Source organism: Xenopus laevis, chromosome 1S, assembly GCF_017654675.1.
Source record: "Xenopus laevis strain J_2021 chromosome 1S, Xenopus_laevis_v10.1, whole genome shotgun sequence".
Taxonomy (NCBI): domain Eukaryota; kingdom Metazoa; phylum Chordata; class Amphibia; order Anura; family Pipidae; genus Xenopus; species Xenopus laevis.
This window is the reverse complement of record NC_054372.1, coordinates 57,228,052-57,238,053: the sequence shown is the minus strand read 5'-3', so window position 1 is coordinate 57,238,053 and position 10,002 is coordinate 57,228,052. Positions and strand designations below refer to the sequence as shown.

Here is a 10,002-nt window from a genome sequence, read left to right as displayed (position 1 = left end):
GTAAGTAAAATTCAGAGTGTGTCTGGATCAGTGCATTTTGCTTCTATAAGTGCCCTATCCAAATAAACATGAAGCCATGTTAAGATATTTAGTATGCCATTATTGACTTTATAAGGATTATAAATGACCTACAGTATACAGGCACTGGCAACTCAGTGTCTTGATGATGCAAACATTGTTAGTTATTTTTGCTCATTGTATTATATCTCCCAAATAATCTTTGTCATGAAGGTCCTAAGCTAGCAATCATGATTTTTTTGTATGCCCTCTATATCAATGATATCGTGACATTAACTTGCAATGTTATATTCTCATTACATAACATAAACTTGGAAAGTGATAGTTATTTAATCACAGTTGAAGGAGAAGATTTAAGAGGTAGTGTCCCACAGTGCTCAAAGAAGTCAAAGAAGCTCCCAGAATCAGTAAAAACACCTTTAAACCTATTGGTCTTCTTCATCCTGTTGGTCTGAAAAGGAAGTTTTCTGTAAGTTTTTATTAGAAAATAAGAAACTACTGATAATGCTTGGTCAATGGTCAGATATTCTTTGATAGCTTTAGATTTGGAAACTTTTAATAGCTTAACACAAACATATTTTATCCCATAACCACATACCAACCCCCTATCCCTTGTTGGAGATAATGTAAATGTGCTAAGTCATCCCTGGTAGTGTAGATATTCGGGGCTGAATGAAACATATGGGAAAAAAATGCTTTATATCTTTAATTTATTTATGGTCTCTTTTCAGGGTTTTCAAGGTCCACGTGAAATTTTAAAAAAAGCCTTCTCTGGAGGTAGAAGGTATCACTAAGACCCCATCTCCTGTTCTAGCACAAGGTTGTTCCTCTTTGCCTTCACAGTTGTACACCACATCACCTCTGTTTGCTACTCCTTGCTTAAAGAATGCAGAAGACATTCTACCACCTGTCTGTGGTTCCCTTGTCTCCTGAATATACAATCCTGACACTAGAAATCAGAATTTACCATTGGCTTCTTCTTTTTCATGCTCGTATTCATCTAATACTATGTGGAAGACTGAAATTGAAAAATTGAAGGACTGCTCTTCTACAGTCACCAAAGTGGAAGTGAATAGTTCCGTGCAAAGCATTAGAAGCAGATCACAGATTTTGGAATTATTAAAGTCCCAACCTCTCCAGCAAAACAAAGCAACATTTCCTAAATCTAATGAGCAGCATTATGATGAATTTTCTAGTTGTAACCAAAGTGATGTGCTAAATACAAAGGATACAACTATGCCTGGAAAAGAGAACTGTTCTGTTGTTGTTGTTGAGCCGAAACCTAAATATCCATAAGATTTGATACCTGTTGAACCTAATCTTATAAAGAGTTGGTGGGATGTATACTTAGAGCATTCATCACCCTCTAATTCTGAAGATCCTGGTAATACTGACAAAGATAAATCTGTTGAACCAGATGACCAATATATAATGCAGTGCTTTTCAAGTTCATTAGACTCCTTTCTAAACCATAATAGTAATCAGAATACTAGTTCAATTCAAAAGATTTTGGATTTAGATGAAGCTTACATGGAAATGAACAACAATGCTTAGGGCTTATCACCCACAGTTATCAGCACAGCTCTCAGTGAAATTTGTAAGTTCTGTGGGAATGGACGAAAACACAAGAATTCCAGATAATCATCCAAATTCAACTAAACCAATTGGGGATATTTCCTTTTCCTCTGAATACAGTCTTCCTGACTGTTTAGATAGAGAGACACTCATATCAGAAAAAAACTGTTGCTTCCCCTGCTGTGAAGATGTCTGATACAGATATCTGTTCTACTGAAGATGATATCACTGACACACCAATTACAGAAATCACATTTAACTTGTTGGACAGTTTTGATTCTATAGGCTCAGATGCTGACGATTCACATATACTTTCAGAAAGATGCCTTAATATAAAAGATGTGGAAGCAGAGAGTGTGCCTGTTGATGAAACACTACCCACAAAACTTAATTTTCAGGATATCTTGTATAGGTAAAGCTAAAACAACTGGACTTGCTGAGTAATTTAATTTTCTGGATTTTTTAATCACCCTAGTTGTCTATTTATTTGCATTAAAATTCATACACTGAATTTTAAGCTGATTGGGGGGAGTTAACATCAAGACCATGTTTTTCTTGTCTATTAAGACTACTATTATATGTGTATTAGTTTTAAGTAACCAATATTTATTTTGTTGGGAATACAATATTATTATGGTAAAGTTTCCTTTAAAGGAGAACTAAAGCTTAACTAAAGAAGTAGGCTAGAAATGTTGTACATTATGGTTTGGGCATGGTTAGGCCCATTTCTTTTACTTGGATGATGATGGACCTTGGTTGCTACACTGGGTACCTTTGTATGGCCAGCATTCGATGATGCAAGCAGCAACACCAACAACTAGGGATACACCGAATCCAGGATTCAGTTCGGGATTCATCCAGGATTCTAAATCCTTCTGCCAGGCCGAATTGAATCCAAATCCTAATTTGCATATGCAAATTTGGGGCAGGGAGGAAAATTGCATGACTTTTTGTCACAAAACAAGGAAGTAAAAAATGTTTTACTCTTCCCACCCCTAATTTGCAAATGCAAATTAGGATTCGGTTCGGTATTCGACCGAATCTTTTCGTGAAGGTTCGGGGGTTCAAAATAGTGAATTCGGTGCATCCCTACCAACAACAGACTGTAATGGATAGAAATGACAGCTGGGAGACAAATGAATTGTGGATTGTGTAACTTTAGTCTGGAGAGTATGAGGGTAATTTTTAGCAGTGGTTGGCAAAAGAAAAGTTGTGTTTCTGTGAAATAGATTTCATGATCTTCAGCTACAACATACACAATGCTAATATAAATTATGCTAGTTATGGTGAGTTTTAGGATGGATTCTGTTTTTGATGCCCTGTATGATCCTGAAACTTTGGCAAGATGACGTTACAATGACGTATACAATGGTTAACCTTATTATTAGCTAATGCTTCCTGATAAATTGGGAACAGTGGGGGTATAATCCAAAAAGCCTAACATTGCATAAAATCTAATGTGCTTCACTCACAAGTTTATCTTTATCATTTGGATCAGTCCCAAACTGACTCTCTGATATACTCTTTACCATGTTTCTCCTCTAACTACTCGCCCAAGTGTTTTCCCCTCCATATAAATGTACATGAAGCAGAGAAGCCCCAGGGCATTTTGTAAATGGCCAGTGCTTATGTGTAAACTTTTTTACAGATCTGTCCATTATAGGCAAAACATATACACTGTTTAGAGAAATAGAAATGTTAATAGTTATACGTTTATCAAAATATTCTTCTTTCTTTTTTATGCAAAGGCTATGTTTTCAAAGAAAGTGTCAATAAATATTTTCTAAGTGGATTTAGACATTCATATATTTGTAGATAAGATCAAATCCAATTACCTAAACAAGTCTTACGCCCATAAGGTGTGAAGGTTTTAATGTTTAATTAGGAGCGAATTTAAACCTGCAGCTACTGAAATTATTGTCATTCTTATCTAAGTGGACTGATCTTGTTTGTAATTCAGCAATTATAGCCCCATTTAAGCCAGTAAGCTGATTCTGTTCTGCACTGGGATCTCACATCAAAAGTGTTCATCCTCATCAGTACATATAAACTTATATCAATGTTTTTTTCAAACTAAATTGATTAATAGACATTTCCTTTCTAACTGTACATATTTAAATATAAATTATAATATAATAGAAAACATAGCATTTTATTTTCTATATGTATTCATTAAAAATTGTTGTAGAATATTCTGAGCATATAGCTTTTTGTTTTGTTTATCTGCCATACTGCTTTCTGTAGACTTGTGTTCAATGTGTAAGTACAGGGCAAAAGTGATCTTCTAAAGAAGTTTTATGTCTGTCAGTCGACCCAGGAGTTTCTTATACTGCTTTGTATGACATCTGAATGCAATTCAGCCCCAGAACCCTTTTTTAAAAAAAAAAGTTGAACAGCACTGTTTTATATAAGTCTTAAAGTGAGTTACTTTCCTGCTAGTCCCTGTATTACCTTTATAGTACAGGGTGTGAATGAGAGTCTTGCCATTAATTGCAAATAGGATATACAGGTTCAGGTAGGATATACAGGATCCGTTATCCAGAAACCCATTATCCAGAAAGCCAAATTATGGAAAGGCTGTCTCCCATAGACTCCATTTTAACGAAATTTAAAAAAAAAATATTTCCTTTTTCTCTGTAGTAATAATAAACAGAACCTTGTATTTGATCCAAGTGGATATAATTAATATCTATTGGAAGCAAACCGAGCCTATTGGGTTTATTTAGGGGCCCATTTACTTAGCTCGAGTGAAGGAATAGAAGAAAAAATACTTCGATACCATTAGAATTTCAAATGGTCAAATATGGCTACTTCGACCATCGAATTGGCTACTTCGACCTTCGACTACTACTACGATTCAAAGTAAAAATCGTTCGACTATTCTTTGACTAATATTTGACCCCCCTAGTTCGCCACCTAAAACCTACTGAGGTCAATGTTAGCCTATGGGGAAGGTCCCCATAGGCTTCCTAACAATTTTCTGATCAAAGGAATATCCTTCGATCGATGGATTAATATCCTTCGAATCGTTCGATTTGAAGGATTTAATCTTTTGATCGAACAATTATTCCTTCGATCATAGGAATAGCGCTAAATCCTTCAACTTCGATATTCGAATATCGAGTTTTAATTAACCCATCTCAGGTCATATTGCCTGGTCATGAGCTTTCAGAAAGAGCAGGCCTGGATTTGTGGAAAGGCCCAAAGGCCCATGCCTAGGGTGGCAGAATTTTTAGGGGGCAGCATTCCGCCCTATCACACCAGAATTGGTTCTGAAGCATTTGAGAGTCGCAGGAGATAAAAATTCAAATTTTCCGTGCACCAATCCCTAGTACGTACTCCGAATCTGATGCTGAAAATGTGCTTATGTGCACAAAGGAAGGGGAGGTGATGGGGCGATGAGCAGCAGCGGACCTAGGGGTGCCTGCTATGTCAATCCGGCCCTGAGAAAGAGCCAGCACTTCACAATTGAACTACTTTCAGACAGGCTGTTGTTTCTCCTACTCAATGTAACTGAAAGAGTCACAGTGGGACATGGACTTTTACTATTGAGTGCTGTGCTTATATCTAGCAGGGAGCTGTTATCTGGTTACCTTCCTATTGTTCTGCTGATGAGCTGCTGGGAGTTGGGAGGGAGGGGGGTGATATCACTCCAACTTGCAGTACAGCAGTAAAGAGTGACTGAAGTTTATCAGAGCACAAGTCACATGACTTGAGGCACCTGGGAAACTGACAATATGTCTAGTCCCATCTCAGATTTTAAAATTAAATATTTAAAAATCCATTTGATCTTTTGAAAAATAGATTTCAGTGCAGAAATCTGCTGGAGAAGAAATATTAGAGTGTTTAAATATATGAACAGATTGTTTTGCTTTAATAACTGCACCATTGTAGCAAAGACAAATTTTCAGTTTTGTTTGCACAGGACAGTTTCATAATAAAAAATATTTATGATTTAATTATTGAATTTAAAATACTATAACTGACAATCTCATATTTGATTAAGGCAAATTAGCAAGTGCCCTCCTCAGCATGTTAACGTAGCTATTGAGTAGCCTAGAGTCTGCATGATGACTAATAAGAAATATGTGATGTTAGAAAGGTGTCCATGACTGACAGATAGAAGGCCACTTTTAAGAGTAGAGTAACATTTGTAATGTACAGCTATTTTCTGCCTAATTGTTGCCTATTTAAATCTTGGGGCTGTAGCAAAATGGTAATACATTTTTTCATGTATCTATAATTTTATGAGGTATGGGGATATCTGACTAAATGTTGGACTACAAGGAACCCAGAATCTGAAAATAATAATTTTAGAGGAATTATACCATATTCATATTCATATTCATTTTGTTTCTTTTTACTACTGTACTTACCCTGCCACACAATATGCTGTGTTCTTAATAAGTTACAAATGGGTCTATGGTAAAAGATATGCATTTTTCTGGTAATTGGTGAGGCTGGCTTTAGTTGAGAAAGATGTGTGCCAAACAAAAGCTAATTAATTTACATTAAAAAGATAAGGCTACGTTTTGGAAACAGTGTAGCTAAGTGGATCTGATTTTCTCAGATAAGATAATTAACTTTTTTTAGTCCCTTAAACCAGCATAAGAGAGTATATTGAAGTAATGATACCAAAACAAACATTAACCCTAGTGCTGGAGGGTCTCATTTCTACTGGACACTTCCGATGACATGGTTTAAAATGTAATAAGATTAGGCGCACTGCAGTTTTTTGAGACACAAATGAGTGAATTCCTAGAGAAGGAAACATATGTGCCATGTTTCTGAAATAAGTGTGATTTATAGGTCTGCTGGGTAATTGCTTGTGTGCACTGTGTTGCTGCTAATCCTTTGTCTGCACTTTATATGTGTACATTGCCTGCAGGCCTCAGTATAGATGCTCCATGCATCTGTTCCCTCATTCCAAGCTTATGAGCCTTGCTAGCACTTGAGAGAAACCATAAATACTGGCTAATTTTGGTAAATTACAGGAATAACAATGTGAACCCCCCCTCATAATAAGCAACTTAGTTTTTGAATGTGGCTTGAGGCAGAAGTGTGCCAGAAGGAACACCAGGCTGAGTTGTATGTGTCAAAATGTATTGAATATACTGCAGAGCTATTTTGTTATCATGTAAAATAATATATTGACTATAAGGTGGATTGATAGGAAGTTGGAGAAAACGTTAATATAGGAACTTAGTAGTCAATGTTGGAAAAAAGATACAAATCCATCAATTTCTCATAAGAACTGATTGATAATTATCCAGAAAGAGAAAAATTAACCAGTTCAATCTAAATAAAAACAAGTAATTCATACAGATCAGCCATATCTTGATCATTCCTTGAATGCTTCTGAGTAGGCACAGAAATATTTGTAATTTTAACAAACTATAAGGTTAAATGGTTCCGTTACATGAATAAATGTTAGCTTAACTCTATTCTCTTTGTGTGCTTGATCTTGGATTTAAGCAGTTTATGAGAGTGGGAAGCATTAGAAAAATTGCAAAGCCTATCCTTCCTTACAGGTAAGAGGTATCTGAATTGTACTACTATGTACAACAGATTGATAGATAGATTATAGATAGATAGATAGTAGATAGATGGATAGATTATAGATAGATAACAGATAGATAAATCGATAGATGATCAATAGATAGATAACAGATAGATAAATCGATAGATGATCAATAGATAGATAGATAGATAGATGGATAGATAGATAGATAATAGATATACAGATAGATGGATAGATAATAGTTAGATAACAGATATATACATAGATAGATGATCAATAGATAGATAGATAGATAGATAGATAGATAGATAGATAGATAGATAGATAGATAGATAATAGATAGATAGATAGATAGATAGATAGATAGATAGATAGATAGATAGATGGATAGATAGATAGATAATAGATATACCGATAGATGGATAGATAATAGATAGATAACAGATAGATAAATAGATAGATGATCAATAGATAATAGATAGATAGATAGATAGATGATAGATAGATAGATAGATAGATAGATAGATAGATAGATAGATAGAATCTGGACACTCAATTATATATACTTTTACATGTCCAGTTATTCTTGACATAGTTACATAGTTACATAGTTAAATTGGGTTGAAAAAAGACAAAGTCCATCAAGTTCAACCCCTCCAAATGAAAACCGAGCATCCATACACACACCACTCCCTACTTTTAATTAAATTCTATATACCCATACCTATACTAACTATAGAGCTTAGTATCACAATAGCCTTTGATATTATGTCTGTCCAAAAAATCATCCAAGCCATTCTTAAAGGCATTAACTGAATCAGCCATCACAACATCACCCGGCAGTGCATTCCACAACCTCACTGTCCTGACTGTGAAGAATGAAAGTTCTTTTCTTCTAGTCTGAAGGGGTGGCCTCTGGTACGGTGATCCACTTTATGGGTAAAAAGGTCCCCTGCTATTTGTCTATAATGTCCTCTAATGTACTTGTAAAGTGTAATCATGTCCCCTCGCAAGCGCCTTTTTTCCAGAGAAAACAACCCCAACCTTGACAGTCTACTCTCATAATTTAAGTCTTCCGTCCCTCTAACCAATTTAGTTGCACGTCTCTGCACTCTCTCCAGCTCATTTATATCCCTCTTAAGGACTGGAGTCCAAAACTGCACTGCATACTCCAGATGAGGCCTCACCAGGGACCTATAAAGAGGCAGAATTATGTTTTCATCCCTTGAGTTAATGCCCTTTTTTATGCAAGACAGAACTTTATTTGCTTTAGTGGCCACAGAATGACACTGCCCAGAATTAGACAACATGTTATCTACAAAGACCCCTAGATCCTTCTCATTTAAGGAAACTCCCAACACACTGCCATTTAGTGTATAACTTGCATTTATATTATTTTCGCCAAAGTGCATAACCTGCATTTATCAACATTGAACCTCATTTTCCAGTTTGCTGCCCAGTTTTCCAACTTAGACAAATCACTCTGCAAAGTGGCAGCATCCTGCATGGAACCTATAGTTGACACCCTATCCAACTTCTGTGCACAGTAACAGGCCTCTTTGAATAAAATTGAAATACTAATTCCTGGCAGAATACTGTATGTTTGGCCTTTTTGCTTATATAGGAACCACATTAACAAACCAGTAGGTCCATATTTGTAACACTAATCTATGAAACCATTGTTCTGATCACTCTTGAATCCAGAATATGAGACCAAATTACATAGTATTTGAACAAGCTGATCAACTGTATATCAAAGACTTCAACCCTGTGTTGCTGTTTGTTTTTACCACTGCATGCTGGGTCTGTAAATGAGCAACTGAAAGAGCTTCTTGCACTTCTCAAGGACAACTTAACCCCAGTGGAGAAGGGTTATGTGAGAAAAAGTATTGAACAAAATAAATTAGGCACCAACAAAATATTACTTGGACAGGTATGTAGGAAAGATATAGGTATAAGTATAGGTCTGTCACTCTTGTATACTGTTCTGCATTGCTTAATCACATATACATAGTATACATAGTGAATAAAGTACCCCCTCTTGTAAAATATAAGGATATTATTAGTTACCGAGGAGTTTCATGACCATATAAAAACACGAGGCTGAAGGCCGAGTGTTTTTATACAGGTCATGAAACTCCGAGGTAACTTCTAATATCCTCATATTTTACAACTGGGGGTACTTTATTTATTATAATACACAAATTTTAGTGAGTCATGTGACAGAAATGACATCACTACTCACCGTTTATAACTGATGACATCACTACTCACCGTTTATAAGGATATAATTTACAGGATATTCATGGCTTTTGTGTATTATATAGTTATATACATACAATTTCAACAGATTCATAAACACATTTTGTTGGCTTTTACGTTTCTTGAATAACAAGATGATTTTGTAAAGTTAATCTGGCATAATAAATTTCATTTTTTTACATTACATGCTGTTAATTTTTTTTTTGTTTCTATATTTTCCAATATTTTCTGTACAGGTATGGGACCTATTATCCAGAATGCTCGGGACCTGGGGTTTACTGGATAACAGATCTTTCTGTAATTTGGATCTTCATACTTTAAGGGGCCGATTCACTAAGGGTCGAATATCGAGGGTTAAATAACCCTCGATATTCGACTAGGAATAAAAATCCTTCGACTTCGAATATCGAAGTCGAAGGATTTAGCGCAGATAGTTCGATCGAACGATCGAAGGATAATTCCTTCGATCGAACGATTAAATCCTTTGAATTGAACGATTCGAAGGATTTAAATCCAACGATCGAAGGAATATCCTTCGATCAAAAAAAGTTAGCCAAGCCTATGGGGACCTTCCCCATAGGCTAACATTGACTTCGGTAGCTTTTAGATGGCAAACTAGGGGGTCG

General features: G+C 35.7%; 1 pseudogene; it reads left to right on the top strand.

Annotated features, from left to right (window-relative positions):
- Positions 1-248: 248 nt before the first annotated feature.
- On the top strand, positions 249-2,512 carry LOC108704413 (annotated as a pseudogene).
- Positions 2,513-10,002: the final 7,490 nt, after the last annotated feature.